This window comes from Chiloscyllium plagiosum, unplaced genomic scaffold (genome assembly GCF_037043375.1).
Source record: "Chiloscyllium plagiosum isolate Xiang-an unplaced genomic scaffold, Cpla_swu_hap1 HiC_scaffold_45, whole genome shotgun sequence".
Classification (NCBI taxonomy): domain Eukaryota; kingdom Metazoa; phylum Chordata; class Chondrichthyes; order Orectolobiformes; family Hemiscylliidae; genus Chiloscyllium; species Chiloscyllium plagiosum.
The window spans coordinates 96,461,174-96,478,041 of record NW_028270183.1 but is presented as its reverse complement, the minus strand read 5'-3'; the positions used below and the strand labels follow the sequence as shown (position 1 = coordinate 96,478,041).

At 46.5% G+C, this 16,868-nt stretch overlaps 1 pseudogene; it reads left to right on the top strand.

The window, feature by feature from the left end:
- Positions 1 to 1,730: 1,730 nt before the first annotated feature.
- Positions 1,731 to 2,603, top strand: LOC148136819 (syncytin-A-like; annotated as a pseudogene).
- The last annotated feature ends 14,265 nt before the right edge of the window (positions 2,604 to 16,868 follow it).

The window sequence follows — 16,868 nt, the reverse complement described above, 5'->3', positions numbered from 1 at the left end:
GTTCTTGGGGCTGGTGGGCTATTGTAGATTATGGATAGAAGCATACGCCCAGAAAACGAAAGGGTTGTATTACAAATTGACAGAATCTGAACATTAAAGACTGTGATGGACAGAAGAGGAAAATGAAAGGTTACATGAGTTGAAGCGTAGTTTACTACAAGCTCTGGTGTTGGCTCTTCCCTCCCTAGATAAACCATTCCACCTTTTTGTGACAGTAAATGATGGAGCAGCCTTAGGAGTGTTAACCCAGAAATGAGGGCGGAAGAGACAGCCCATAGCTTTCCTGTCTCGAGAGGATGGCCTGAATGTATACAGGCAGTAGCAGCCACTGCCATACTGATACAGGAAAGCAGTAAACTTACTTTTGGAGTGCCGCTAATCGTTAGTACCCCCCATCAATTTAAAATTGTGTTAAACCAAAAGGCAGGGAGATGGTTGACATATTCAAGAATCCTAAAATACGAAACCATCCTGATGGAGAGAGATGACCTTGTGTTAGCAACAGACACCTGTCTAAATCCAGCTACCTTCCTATGGAAGGGAAAACCTGTGGACAAACGAGAATTAGAACATGACTGTCTGGATATCATAGAGTATCAAACCAAAGTTAGACAGGACCTAAAGGATATCCCCTTACATGGCGGGGTCAGACTGTTTATAGACGGGTCATCAAAAGTAGTACAAGGAAAAAGACACAATGAATATAGAGTGGTGGAAAGTATAGATTTAGACCACGGTATCCATTTTACTTCTAAGATCCTACAAGAAGTAATGGCGGGATTAGAAATCCCTTGGGAATTCCACACTCCTTGATATCTGCCTTCCTCTGGACGGGTGGAACGAATGAATCAAACCTTAAAGAAGCAATTGTCTAAGCTAGTCCTACAGACTCGATTACCATGAACAAAATGTTTACCTATCTCGTTGCTACGCATTGGGACTGCGCCTAGACGTGATATAGGCCTCTCTCCTTATAAGATGATGTTTGGATTACCTTTCTCGGGTGGAAGAGGGGAATTACCAACTGTAGAGTTCAATGATAAGTTTTTAAAGAACTATATTGTGGTGCTTGGCTCTTCTTTGTCTGTTCTTAGGAAGAAGGGTCTGTTGACCCAGATACCTCCACTTGAGTTCGCCGTACATCGAATACAGCAAGGTGATTGGGTCCTGATCAAAACTTTGAAAGATACCAAACTGCACCCAAGCTGGTAATGCAGACCGCTCCTAACCGTCCTGACTACTGAAACAGCCGTCCGAACTGCTGAAAAAATGGTGGAGTCATCACACTCGTGTTAAGGGCCCGGTGGACGCTCCTTCCCCTCCAGCAGAGTGGCAAGCTCATCCTACGGACAAACCTTGAAAATCAAGCTGATCAAGAAGAATGGACTGAGATAAGAGACTATTGATATTGTTTGAAAAACTGTATCCCAATACAATTGTAAGTGTTGCATGGACTCACTCCTCCCTGGTAGTTAAAGTATTAGGGAATAGACAGAGAGGGGTTGTGAGCTAAAATCAGTGGTCAGCTTTATATTGTCACGATAATATTGGCGTTAGCTGCCAAAGGGGGGGGGGGGGGGGCGGCGGGAAAAAATCATTTTACCGCTTTATGTCAGAATTATGCTAAATTAAAAGGACATGTCGACTGTTGGGTATGTGCGGAGTTCCCACACCATGGGGAATCCGGAATTCCTCTCACGGTAATACCCTTACCAAAGAAGAAGTGTACGATGCACAACAATTTGACTCAGGCTCAAATGATACAAAATGGGAATTTGAGAGGGGTAATTATAACTTTGAGGGATGGTTCCCTCGACCAGCCCCGAAAACGCCGGGTGCTATTGATAGCCTTAAAGTCTCCCCACCGAAAGGAGCAGTAAATACCACTTGTTTCTGTATTCAGAATGATACCGCACCCTTCCGATTAGGAAAATCATCTTGTGTCTATACCAGCCAAGTCATTGCCACAACCATTCCCCGAATATTAAACGGAACATACTGGGAATGAGGCCTGGACACCTATCTATTTATTCCGGGGGAAAAATACATTCGCGTGACTGAATGTACAGGAATGCATGCATGTTATGATGTTGATAAAACACTGTCTCAAAGCCAGAAGGCTGGAGTGGCTGCTGCTACCTCGCGTATATAATTCCCCACTTGAGGCTGTTAAAAGGAGCCCCAAAAATACCTCGGAATAAATAGGAAAGAAGGCAGGAAACCCGGGAAGTAACCAATGGGATCGGCTCCTCTGGGCTTTGATACCTTTGTATGGGACCGCTCGAGCAGGAGTAGAAATACAAAAGTTGGCAGCTTCCCTGGAAGAGTTAGCCAACAATACTGCTGATGCGTTAACCGAACCCCAATCACAAGTAGCAGCCATAACGACTGAAATGATTGCCACCAGACTAACGACCCTTCAGAACAGGATGGCTCTGGATTATATTCGAGCAGAGAAGGCTGGTACCTGTGCAGTAATTGGAGAGGAATGTTGTACGTACATACCTGAGGTCTCCTCTAACATTACTTATATCTCCAAACATGTGCGAGACAAAATCGCCAAGATAAGGCAGGCTGGTAATTGGTACCAGAACGAAAAATGATGGGAATGGGGCAATTGGGGATTGACTGGTTGGGGAAGGTGGTTAGTCAATCTCGCTATCTATGGAATATTGATATTAGTGGGTCTGGTAGTAGGGTGCAGTGTCCTAAAATGGGTAATGAGCCGACTGATGACATCCCTTGGGGAAAGAACTCAAATACATCATCAGATGCTTGTACAATCAGCAGGTGATATGCAACAAAGAGAAAGCCAAAGAATGCTTCTAGAGTTCAAGGGACGAACAACACAAAAGTAAAAGGTAAGATTGTGAACCTCATCGCCCAAAAGGCGTACGAGGGCAGACCGTGAGAAATGAATTAAAGGAGACTTAATAAGCCCAGAAACAACAGATGTTAAAAAAGAAAAGGGAAGTGAAAAATTTAGTTTCTGCAGGCGATATAGAAATGTAGTTGCTGTGGCTGGTAATGGAATGTAGTTTCTATAGATGGCGGGTGTTGCGGGGGTGAGCGGAATTCGTACAACATGTAGCATACTTAAGGCTAAGACTTTAATAAATATAGAGGGTCTTTTAAAGAATTAATTTTAAAGAAATAGTTTGAAGCTGAGAAATAACTATGGAGTGTTGTAGCTGACAACAAAAGAAGCAGTAGGGGTATTTCACTTATCGTATGATAAGGAAACTGGACAAAAATAACAAGGAACAGAGAATGCAGACATACAATGACAGCCGGATAGCCAGATAAGAAAAACTGAAGAAAAACAAGTGAGGTAACCGACTTATGATAGGATGAAATTAGAAAAGGGAGTCGTGATTCAGAAACTTGAAAACTGAATAAAGAAAGTACACATGTTCTGTGACATACGCATTTCTGCTGGACTGCAGAGGCGTCCGGTACTTGTAAGACTAATAAATTGTTCTTGTTTCCAAGGCTTTGTCTCAGGCTGATTTATGAGTGAGTTCTGTTTCTCACGTTCTCTCCCTCCTTCTCTCTCTACCACCCTCTCTCTCCCCTCTATCTCTCTTCCCCTCTCTTTCTCACCCCTGTCTCTCTCCCCTCTCTCTCACCATGCGTTCTCACCCTGTGCTCTCACCCCGCCCTCTCTCCCTCCGTCTCTCACCCTCTCTCTCACCCTCCCCTCTCTAGCCCTCCCCTCTCTCGTGCTCCCCTCTCTCTCGCCCTCCCTCTCTCCCGCCCTCCCCTCTCTCCCGCCCTCCCTCTCTCGCCGCCCTCCCTCTCTCACCGCTCTCTCTCTCTCGCCGCCCTCTCTCTCTCTCGCAGCCCTCTCTCTCTCGCCGCTCTCACTCTCTCGACGCCCTCTCTCTCTCTCACCGCCCTCTCTCTCTCTTGCCACCCTCTCTATCGTTCCTCCTCTCTCTATCGTCCCTTCTCTCTCTGTTACTCTCTCGCACCCCACTCTTTCTCTCTTGCTCCCTCACCCTCTCTTGCCCTCTCCCTCACTTACCACCTATTCTCTCTCTCTCTCTGTCCTCTCTCTCTTTCTGTTACTCTCTCCTCCCGATCTCTCTTGCCCCCTTCCTCTCTCTCTCTCTCTCTCGAGGTCTTGCCCCCTTTCTCGCTCTCACTTGCTCTGTCTGTCTCTATCTCTGTCTCTCTCTCTCCGTCTCTTTCTCTCTCTTTCCCCCTCCCTCGCCCCTCTCTCAGTCTCACTCTTTCTCTCGCCCACTCTCTCCCGACCCTCCCTCTCATTATCTCCACCCACGTCTTTCTCTCTCTCTCCCTTACCCTATCTGTCTCTTGTTCCCCCAACTCCCCCCCCCCTCACCCGCTCCTTCACTCTCTCTCCACCTTCTCTCACTCTCACTCCCGCTCCCTCAGTATCTCTCTCTTTCTCTGCCCACTTCCGTCCATTTCTCTTTGGCTCAATCTCTCTCCCTCCCTCTCTATCTGACACACTCTGTCTCGCTGGTTCTTCCCTCTCCCTCTGAACGAGAGACTGTGTGTGTGTGTTGGTGGTGAAGCTGCGTGTGGGATGGTGGGGCTGGAATGCGGGAGGTGGGAGGAACGGGAAAATGGAGTAGAGACGGAATTACGGGCGGGAGACAGAGCCGGCAGGAGAGTGAGTGAGGGGGAGAGGGAAGAGTTTAGAAAGTGGGGTTGAGGGTGTGTGTGAAAGAGAGAGGGGGACGAGGGAGATGTGGTGAGAAGGAGAGAGTGTGCAGAGATAGAGAGGGAGATCAATAAGGAGAAAGGGTGGGGGGAGGAAATGGGGAGGCCAGGTTGGAGTGGTGGGGACAGAGGGAGTTGAACCCAGTTCCTGAGCTCAGGGTGCAGTGCCCTCCCCTTCCCTTAGGACCAGGACTTGGGGCTGAGTCTGTCTCTCCCAGGTCAGCTTCTCTAACACAAAGACACACAACAACATTGGTCACTCTGCTGCTCGGCACGCTTTAATCAACATTTTTCGTGTTTACAAATGGAAGTGATGGATACAGTCAGTGGGATGGTGTCTTTTCTCATTGGCCCATGAGTTGTGAGAAACATTGAAATGTGCCCCTGTAACCCCTGAGGGATAAGGATGGACAAACCAGCGCTACCCTCAGTCTGTTACAATAGCGACAGGCTGCTCCATCACGGAAACACTGAACTGAAATGAGAAAATCCCGGATGGATTGATTAATGAGGAAATTTGATTGATGGATGGATCTGGGTGAAGGGATATTTCAGCACATTGTTCAGCTGCAGCCTAAACTTAGTCTGGGTCACGGCAAAAATCACGGTGTTTGTGCAGCAACTGAGGAGCTGCAGCATGAAGCCCAATTCCCGAACAAAGTAATCGAGATACACAGATCGATACCCAATCAAATACATCCGTCTCCATATAGAATAAATCGTTAACGTTGACCATAACAGGATGAAATTGGCCGAGATCAAAAACAGTAAAATTATGTTTTCTTTCGGTTTCTCATTTTAGTGTCAGACTGAGCGTCCCCATTGGTGTGAGCGCGGAGTCTCCTGCGGGCTCTGCTGGTCACTACAATGTGTCTGACGGTGAGAACATTGAGCAGCAGAATCAGGAGAAATGGGACACACGGGGTTAGAATGTGGTGGAGGAACTCGATTGTGACCCAGACACTGGAGAATAGAACAGCGTTTGTTACATCACAAAACCAGGGGGCGTTCCGCATCTGATACCGAGCCGTGAGCATAAAATACCAGAAAATGTTCTTTAAAAAGCTCAGCACAGTCACTGCTCCCAGAACCACAGCCGCCGTCTTCTCACTGCAATATTTACTTTTCAGCTTCTGGCAACAAATGGCCACAAATCGATCAAAGGTGAAAGTGACGGTGAACCAGACAGAGCAGTCAGCGGCTGCATAAAGCAGGATGGCGTGCATATTACACACAGGGACGGAGTCCCTCAGGAAATAAAATTGTTCCCGATAAACAATGGGAATGTGTCTCAGTATCAGGTCGAGGATAATGATTAGGAGATCAGCCGCTGCCATGGCCCCCAGGTAACGTCTGACACATGGAGACAATCCACAATCTTTATAAAGCAGGACGGAGATGGTCACTACGTTAACTGTGAGGAAGGAAAACAAACCCATTATCCATCAGCCTGGAGGCAAAGGGACTCGTTTTATTGGGGACCCAGTGAGATTTTCAAATGTGTCCCTGTATTCAGGGATTTATTAAAATAATTGGAGCTGAATAACAAATGGAAAGGTCAGAATTACTGACAAAAATGTGACATAAACCACAAGAAACCCTCCCTCCCCAAACACACAGAGACACATCCATAAGGACAGATGGTTTCTAGGACATTCCCACACACTGGGTCACTCCAGAGCAGATACAGGTCACTCCTTCCCAATTCCTAATACGGAGGGATGAAACGTTGCTGTCCTGAAGGATTCTCTTCCAGTTTCCTGAAGACAAACGGAGTTTGGGAATTTCTGTATTTTGGTCTAAATTGTGGTCGATCCTGTGTCGTGGAGAAATGTAAACGCAGGGAAAACGTATTCAACCCTTTAACTGCCTGAGGGGCCTTAGGAACAGTGTCTCCTTCTCCCTGGAACGGGATCTCTTCCCTTGGGATCTTTTCGTTTGTTCAATTCACTGACGTCCGGCCGCTCACAAACAATGTCAGGGACGGAACGTTCCGTGGAATGTCAGTTATAGAATGTCGGGGATAGAATGTTCCGGGGAATGTCAGTTAAAGAATGTTGGGGACAGAACGTTCCGGGGAGTGTCAGTTATAAAATGTTGAGGACAGACCTTTCCGGGGAATGTCAGTTATTTAATGTCGGGGACCGAACGTTCCGGCGAATGTCAGCTTTAGAATGTCGGGGACAGAATGTTCCGGGTAATTCCTTGACCTGTCCATGATCTTCCACCCATCCACCCCACCCTCCTCTCTGACCTATCATCTCTCCCCCACCTCCGTCTACCGATCACATTCCCAGCTCCCTTCCCTCCAGCCCCAGCCCCAACCCAACCCCAACCCCAGTCCTAGCCCTAGCCCCAGCCCCAGCCCCCTCACATTTATCTCTCAGTTCCCCAGCTCACAAGTCTCATTCCTGATGAAGGGTTTATGCCTGAAACGTTCATTCCCCTGCTCCTCGGATGCTGCCTGACCTGCTGTGCTTTTTCAGCACCACACTCCCAGTCAGGAAACAGTCCGACACCGTCATACTCACAGGATCACGCCTGATGGGTAATTTAGATTAGATTAGATTACGTACAGTGTGGAAACAGACCCTTTTGCCCAACAAGTCCACACCAATCCTCTGAAGAGCAACCCTCCGAGAACCATTCCCCTACAATTCACCCTTCACCTAACACTACGGGCAATTTCCCATGGCCAATTCACCTAACCTGCACATGTTTGGACTGTGGGAGGAAACCGGAGCACCCGGAGGCAACCCACGCAGACACGGGGAGAATGTGCAAACTCTGCACAGTCAGTCACCTGAGGCGGGAATTGAACCCGGAACTCTGGCGCTGTGACGCAGCAGTGCTAACCACTGTACCATCGTGCTCACCCAGAATGTTTCATGAAGCCCCATCCCCATCCCTGTGTATATCCTGTCCCACCGGCACAGACCCACCAGTGGTGGGCACACCCTTGGATACAGTCAGGGAAGGAGTTACCCTGCAATTCCCCACCATTGATTCCAGAACCCAGGAAATCTCATGGTAACAGATCATGGTCTAAGAAATTGCCTGAGGATGGTTATCTCCTGCCCCTTCCCCCCCCCCCCCCCCCCCATCCCTCCTCTCGGTGATAACTCAGTTCCCCTCAATGTTGGAAACAAATCAGAGGCAGCACTGAGGGAGACAACGACACAGACCGTCCTCTGGGTGTGGGACTTCAATGTCCATCACCAGGACTGTCTCCACAGGCCCACCGCTGCCTGAGCAGGGACAGGCTTCAATACACAACAGCCAGGGGAAATATTCTCATCAAACTCCTTGTCCCAGATGGATCTGTCCCTGACAGTATCTGTAGGAGCAGCCAGCACACAGTCCTGATGGAGGGAAAGTCTCAGCCTCAAATAGGCATACTGAAGATTTGTGTGTTGCTGAAAAGCACAACAGGTCGGGCAGCATCCGAGGAGCAGGAAAATCACCGTTTCGGGCAGCAGACCTTCATCACGAATGAGGCTGCGAGCCTCCGGGATGGAGAGATAAATCATATTAGGCGTACTGCTCACTGTGTTACGTGGCACTCCCTCCTGTGAAGTAGGACATACTTCTAAAGGACTGAGCACATGGAAATTGGGCATCCATGAGGCACTGTGGGCTAGCAGCAGCTGCAGCATCAATGGCCTTCCCTCCATCATAAAGTCAGAAGTGGCCTATTCACTGATGGTTTCAAAATAAGAAGCAATTCACAACTGCACCGATACTGAAGCAGGCTATTGAGCCCATCAACAGTTTTAAACAGGAACAGAATGAGGCCATTCGACCATTGGAGACTGTTACTCAGCAACTGAAGCAGATCTTTTAATATATCCCACCTGTTACACAGGAAATGGAAGGGAACATTCGGCATTTCAAAGCTGCTACACAGGAATACGGGGCGCTGTGCAGACCACAGCAGTGCATTGATATATAAACCCAGTCTAGATATCTGTCCAGAACGGGGAGCTGTGCAGAACACAGCAGTGCACTAATGTGCGAACCTGAAAGAAATATCCATCCAGCACGGGGAGCTGCACACACGACACAATTATCTCCAAACCTCTACCAGTTAGTCTGACCAGCACAGCGACCTGTTCAGTAATCACCGTGAATTAATCGGTAAAACAGGAGCAGTTACCCTCCCAGCATGTAGGACTGTGTACACCACCCCAGTGCATTCCTCAGTAACACTGTGTTAGATCACTGCCCAGTGTGGGGAAACTTGCAGCCCATGCTGGAAGTGACTGGATGTGCAACTCCTATCCATTTACAGCTCCATATCTCCATTGTGCCATGACAAAGGGTTGCTGTGGGTGTGAACTTCACTGTCACAGAGAGATGGCGGGGGAATCAGTTTAAATATCCCCACATGGGAGGGGTTTGAGAAATAGAGAGAGATGGGGGAGACTGAGATACAGTGTCATGGAAGGATGTGTTCCCAGGTTTCAGAATGCTGAAATGTAGACACTTCGATAGCATCCTGTAACATGAGCCAATCTTCCCAGGAAAGATGTGAAAAAGGAATATTGGTGTAAGGTGAGATGATGGAGAGTTTTGGATGAGCATTTGTTCTACAGCTTTGTAAATAGGAGTGGTTTCACAGAACCTATGACTCATTGGCCAGATTCTAACAATAATTTGTCGCAGTTCCATTTTCATTGACTGCGACAGAGGGATTGTCTGCACGAGGCTGAGCTAGTTTTCCCCAGTGCTATCTTATCAAACTCAACTCGTTAACTACCCAGCCCACCCCATGGTGTCCCTCTCATTCAATACCAGCCCGATTCCCACACCCATCATGGTTGGAGGTATTCAACATCGCCCGGGTGCCCCTGGATATTCCGTGATCTCTGGCACTGGTCCCATCTTTAAAAGGCCAAGGGGCACAAGGTTGAGCTTTCTTAGTTTGGAACTGCCCTGCGCAGTTTACCCCGAGCATGGGGAATAAGGGGCAATTACACCACAGTTTGTCGACAGGGGCACAGAGGTCCTGGTGGATGGGCTAGTACAGAGGGGTACCATTCTCTTCCCAGAGGGTGCCACACCACCAGACCCACCGAGCATGGTCTGAGCTCCCCACCCAGCTCAGTGCAGTATCTGCGGTCTGCAGAAATGTCCAGCAATACAGGACAAGCATTAATGTCCTTCCCCGCTCTGTCAGGGTAAGGGCCACTGTATTCTCTCTGCTCAATCACACTCACTGTATATCTGTTATAGCACCGACCTCCAAACAAGGCTCCACCACTCCCACTGCTGCATGCAGCACCTTCCCTCTCTCTCTCCGTCTCTGTCCCGGTCTCTCTGTCTCACTTACTCTCTCTCTGTCACCACGTCCAATTTACCCCCCCACGTTAATAACACTGCATGGATACAACACTGTCAACAAACTCCCTCACCATATGCCACTATCCTCAGCTACACCAGCACCATCAACAGGGCAACCCATCCCCACCCTACCTGCCTCCCTTGCTCCCAATCCAGGAGAAACAGCCTGGAATAGGACAGTAATCGCCAAGCCGGGTGTTGGAGTGCCCGATATCCGTTCCCTCACACCCCCTCCCCCTGCCATGTGGGGTGGACCCTCGTCCGAGTCGGAGAGGACCAGGACACCTCGTGTGGAGATTCTGAAACATCCACGTCCCACTGACCGAGTAAGGAGTAATGTTCAGTGAAGGGCAATTCTCACTTTAAACCCACTGGCACCTCCGTTTCCCCCCGGCACAACTTAGAAGCCGTGGCCCTGATGCCATCTCCCTTTTGTGTTGAGCTGGTACAAATGGAATCCCCACGATCTCGGTGGGCAGGAGGGTGGGATCACAGTACATCGTCACCACCACCTCCCAGGAAGGGAGCATGGAGACTCCCTCCTACACCTCCTCCTGTAAACAGCTCAGATACTGAAGCTAGTCTGTGATATTTACTGCTCTCCCCTTGTCCTGACATCTTCAATAATCTGCGCGTATATACACGCAGTGCTCTCTGTTCCTGCACTCGCTTTATAACGGCACAGCCTGTTTTAAATCGTCTTTCGTTGTCTTTCCTACTATAGTGCATCACCTCAAACTGCTCTGCGTTGATCCCCATCTCCCTTTTTCCTGAATACGACACCAACGTGTCACTGTCCTGTTAGAGTTCTACACTGGCCTCCATAGACTTTACAATTCTTCCAGGTTTGGTGCCATGTACAATCATTGAAATTGTCATCCAGTCACACTCCCCATGAAACAACTGAAATCCTGCCTCACTCACGAGTGTGAGCAAGTGAAATACTGATATATTCCACAGACGGAGCCCAATAATTAGATGTTGTTAATGGAGTAACAAAAGTCCTGATACAAACCAGACTGAGTGATTGAAATATTGACAAACCATAGAGCAATAGAAATCCGGATTGGCTCCAAGTATCTGTAATGACATCAGGGTATTCATGTAATGAAGTTAAAAGTGTGTACCGTACCTTTAAGATAGAGGGAAAGCTGTTCTGAACGGAGAGCTTACAAGTGCCTGTGTATATGACAGGATGGCAGACCCAGAGTGTCAAAGGCAACTGAAAATATGTCACATTTGGCTGTGAAATAGATCCCTCAGATGGTTGCTGTTTGGACAACAATTTGAATCAGTTTAAATAATACACCAGGATTCTAAAACAAAATCAAGTTTGAATTTATTGTTTTTCAAAAATCGAACCGATGAGATAATCCGATGTTATGGATATTAAGAATGCAGGAATTTTGAAAATTGAGGACAGAGCAACACAGATTCAAGAGATTAGGAAACACTCTCTATCAAAGGTACCTTTTCCTATGAAACATATCCGCAGTAAAAAGAAAGAAGATGACCCAGGGAGATCTTCTCACAGAAGAAGAGACAAAAACTACAGCTGCTGTGTGGCTTTGAAATTAACATGATGAAATTTTACTAAGCATCTTATTGAAAGAGTATACTGTTATAGATTTGGAATTGGGGAATAAACGGTTAAGAGAAAGGGGGTCCCAGAGTTGTGAATAGTTGATGTAAAATGTTCACTTTCAGAGTTAAAAAAATAAATTGATGTTTTTATTTAAACAGTGGAAGTTGGGAGTTCTCTGTCACACATGTTTTAACAGTTTACGAGGTGAATTGAGCATTTCTTTACGTTTCATTTAAGTTACCAGATGAGCTCAATGCCGTGTCCTAACAATTGCTGTGTGTGTCTCTGTGTGGGGCAAGTGTGGCTGTCTCTGTGGTGCTTAAAGTGATGCAATGCTACCCTCTGCTGGTCTCCACACGCCACTGCACAGGCATTAGCAGAGGGTGAAAACCAACAGGGATTCATTCAGAGTGGGGGAGGGAGAGGAGGGCTGCTCACAGCACCATCCAAACTGATGTCTTATCCATGAACTGATCTAAATGTCCTTTAAACGTTGTAACTGTCCCTGCTTTTACCACTTCATCTGGAAGTTCATTCCACGCACATGCCAGCCTCTGTCTAAAATAATTACCTCTCATGACTTCTGTAAATCTTTTTCCTTGCACCTTAAAATATCCCTCAGTTTTGAAACCCAACTCGAGGGTAAAGACTTCAGCTTATCTGTACCCCTCATTATTTTATAAACCACTGTAAAGTTACCCCTAAATCCCATCCTCTCCAGTGAAAAATGTCCCACCCTACCCAGCCTCTCCTTTTAGCTCACTCCCTCCATTCTCAACAACGTCCAGGTTAATCTGTACTCAACCCTTTCCAGCTTAATAATATCAAGGTCAATAATATCGAAGTGAAGAGTCAAGGTATTTTATGAGAGTAGGGGAGACCAAAATAGAGTGCATAGTTTAAAGGTGAGAGGTGAAACATTTAAAAGTGAACTCAGGGGCAGCTTTTTCACCCAGAGGGTGGTGTACCTATGGAATGAGCGGGCAGGGTGACCAGACTGGACACAGTATTCCAGAAGATGTCTCACCAATGTCCTGTACAACCTCAACATGACGTCCCAATTCCGATACTCAAAGGTCTGACCGATGAAGACAAGTGTGTTAAACACCTTCTTAACCACACTATCTATTTGAGATGCAAATTTTAAAGAATTATACCTGACGGCCTAGGTCTCTGTTCTACAACACTGCCAAAGACCCTACTTCTGAGGGTATTGGTCATGCTCTTGTTTGATTTACCAAATCCAATACCTCGCATTAATCCAAACTAAACTCCATCCGCCTCTCCTCAGCCCAGTGTGTGATATTGCCACCCCTTCACCTTCCCCGTTTAATTTAAAAATTCCCTCCCCCTCTCCAGGATGCCTGCACACTCTGGGCTTGATTTTCACAAAACCCGGAGCTTGGTTTGCCTCGTGTGGTTAGGGGGAGGTGCGACAGATTGCAGACACAGTCAGTGGGGAGGAGAGGCTGGACAGTAATCATTTAATGCTTGCAGGAAGAGGACAATGACACATGAGAGTTGGGTAAAACCGATCTGTGTTTTGGAGCCAGAAATTATGCTCTTCCTTCGTCTCGAGTGTTCAGTAATAAATATCTATTCGAGACCCTTCTTTGGGGGATTTCTTTCCCTAATATTGCAGACTACAGATAATAGTAATTAAAGATGTTTATAGTTAATTGCGATAGCACAGCACGTGCACTCAACATCCTACAGTTGAGACAAATATCTTGCATTTGTTTAACAATACAAAGTGTTTTTTGTGTAGCTCAGTAATGGTAACCTGATTATAATAAATCCACACCGAGCTGAAAGCTGGCACTTACAATATGACCCAAAATCTGGGAATGGTAGTGTAGTGGGTAGTGTCCCTGCCTCTCAGTCAGAGCTCTGTATTTGATTCCAATTCCTGAATGTATGCAGTAGTGTTCCTAGCTCTGGACTAGAAGGCCTGGATTCAAGTCCTGCCTGTTGCAGAGGTATGTCACAGCATGTCAGAACAGGCTGATGAGCAAACACACAGGAGAATACTGTTACAGCTCTATGGGTATTGCTGAGTGATGCTAGTGTCCCTACGTCCGGGCAAAAAGGTCTGGGTGTATATCCCAGAGAGGTGTCTCATGATACATCTGAACAAACTGATTAAAACGGATTTAGAATAGTGATTTGATGGAGAAAGAAGAGGTGTCAGGATTGCATTTCAGAATTTAGGCCCAGAATGATTTGAAACGCAGCCATTCGTGTTGATTTGGGTCACATTTCGCAGCAGTAAAGATTTATAAAATCAGAATGGTCACGGGTAGGGTGAGTAGTCAGGGTTTTTCCCCAGGTTAGGGGCGTCCAAAATTAGAGGGCATTGGTTGAAAGTGAGAGAGGAAAGTTTTTGATGAGGCCTGAAGGGCACCTTTTCATGCACAGGATGGTGTGCATATGGAATGAGCTGCCAGAGGAAGTGGTGGAGGCTGGTACAAATACAGCAAGTAAAAGGCATCTGGATGCTGACAGACCTGCCGAGCCTTTCCATCAAGTTCTGCATTTGTAAAAAAAAATATTCGTTTTAACACAGGTATTCTGAATACATTAAATATTTTATTTTTTTTAATGACGCAGGGCCATGTAAACATATTTCAAATCGGCCGAGACCATTTTCTGCTAAGGGTATGGCTCTGTGCATGACAGCAGCAATGATGCACCTATATGGAGCAGGGAGTGTGATGGAGACATAGTTTAGACAATGTACAAGGAGACCTCACATGTTCCACTTTGGGAGAGGAAAACATTATTGTGTGTTTCAGCTCAGGGATGGAGAAAATGTAATCTGCTGAGAAGGAACGGCCTATTGCACTCTCTCTCCTTCATTGTTCCTCATCACATCAATATGTGCGAGCTAAAAAAATCTCTACAGTCATCGTTACCATTCTTATTTTTATAGAATCCCTGCAGTGTTGAAGAAGGCCCTTCAGCCCAACAAGTCCATACCAACTTTCCCAACCCATTCCCCTATATTTAACCCAGTCTAATTCCCCTAACCTAGAAATCCCTGGACACTAGAGACAATTTAGCATGACCAATCCACCGAAACTACACAGTTTGTCGTAGGAAACTGGATCAAAAATTAGAAGCTCACACAGAAAAGTGGAGCACGTGCAAACTCCACACAGGCAGTCACCCAAGGCTGGAATCCAACCCAAGTCCCTGGTGCTGTGAGGCAGAAGTTTTAACCAGAGTGCTACCCTTCGCGTGATCCCTGACCAGAATTCACTGCAATCTACTCACTGCCTAAAGCAAAGGGAATTCAGCCAAATCCAAATCTGCCAGGGTGAAATCACATTGCTAGCAGCTGTACGAGTACAATATCTTCAGAAGCAGAATAACGTTTTGGACAATCTCGCAATTTTTCCTTCAGTCATGAGTTCCAATAATATCCGGACAAAGTTCTTTCAAGTTAAAATTGGTGTGTGTGTGTGTGTGTGTGTGTGTGTGTGTGTGTGTGTGTGTGTGTGTGTGTGTGTGTGTGTGTGTGTGTGTGTGTGTGTGTGTGTGTGTGTGTGTGTGTGTGTGTGTGTGTGTGTGTGTGTGTGTGTGTGTGTGTGTGTGTGTGTGTTTGTGACTGCTTTTAGAAACGGAAATATTGATTATATATTTGAAATACTCAAACAGTTTGCCATACATCTTTCCACCATAGTTTGAGTAACATTGCTCTGGTTCATAAACATGCTGTTTTAGCAGATTAAAGAAACTAGCCTGACTTGTTTCTAAAACTGACCCTGACCCAGTCTGAGACCAATATCATCGGCCATATCATAAACCTGGTTAAAGTTAACATTTGTTGTGAGCAGTGGAGGAGTGGGACTAGAAAAGGAAACAGTGACCTAAAAAGCCGGGGAACTATAGACCTCTGAGCCTGATGTCAGTGGTGGGTAAGTTGTTGGAGGGGATTCTGAGGGATAGCATTTACATACATTTGGGAAGGTAAGGGCTGATCGGGGTAGACAACGTGGTTTTCTGCATGGGAAATCATGTCTCATTAATTTGGTTAAGTTTTTTGAAGAGATGACAAAGATTCATGAAGGCAGTTTGGTAGACATTGTCTGTATGGACTTCAGCAAGGTGTTCATTTAAAGAACAAAGAGCAACGAAAATTTACAGCCCAGGAACAGGCCCTTCGCCCTCCAAACCTGAGCCGATCCAAATGTACTGTCTAAACCTGTCGGTCAATTCCTAAGTATCTGAATCCCGCTGCTCCCCACCTACTCATGCATCTGTCCAGATGCATCTTAAATTAATCTACCGTGCTTGCCTCTACCACCTCTGCTGGCAACGCATTCCAAACGCTCACCACCCTCTGTGTGAAGTACTTACCGCGTGTATCCCCCTTAAACATTTCACGTCTCACTTCGAAAGCACAACATTTCGTTATTGGATCCTTCACCCTGGGAAAAAGCTCGTCTCTATCCACCCTGGCTATACCCTTCATGATTTTGCAAACCTCAATCAGGTCACCCCTCAATCTCCTCTTTTTCTCTTGAAAATAAACCTAACCTACTCAGCCTCTCTTCATAGCTAGTATTTCATTCCGATTGGTAGACAGATTAGTAAGTTTCAGTCACATGGGATACAGAAGAAGCTAGTCATAATTGGCTTGAAGGAGAGGGATATTTTTCAGACTGGAGGCTTGTGAGCAGCAGTGTGCTGTAAGAATCAGTGCTGAGTTCACTGCATTTCATCATTTATGTAAATGATTTAGGTGTGAATATTGGGGCCATAGTTAGTAAGGTTACAGATTACATCAGAAAGGTGGTGTAGTAGAGTATCTCAGAGTACAATGAGACCACAATTAGATGGGACATAGAAGCAAGGAGTGACAGATGAAGTTTAATTTAGATAAATACGGGGTTTTGAATTTTGGGAACGCAAACCAGGGCAGAAATTATACACTTGATGGTAAGGTCCTGGGGCGTGTTGTGGAGCAAAGGGACGGAGGGCTGCAGGTACATTGTTCCTTGAAAGTGGAGTCGCAGGTAGACAGAGTGGGACAGACTACATTTGGCACATTTGCCTTAATCAGTCAGAGCATTGTGTATCGTAGTTGTGGTGGAATGTTGCATCTGTACAGGATGTTGGTGAGGCCACTTTAAGAATACAGCGTACAACTCGTTTTTCTGCAGAAATGACTTACACACAGATGTTCCAGGACTGGAAGTTTGAGCTTTAGGGAGAGGTTGATTAAATTGAGGTGTTTCCCCCT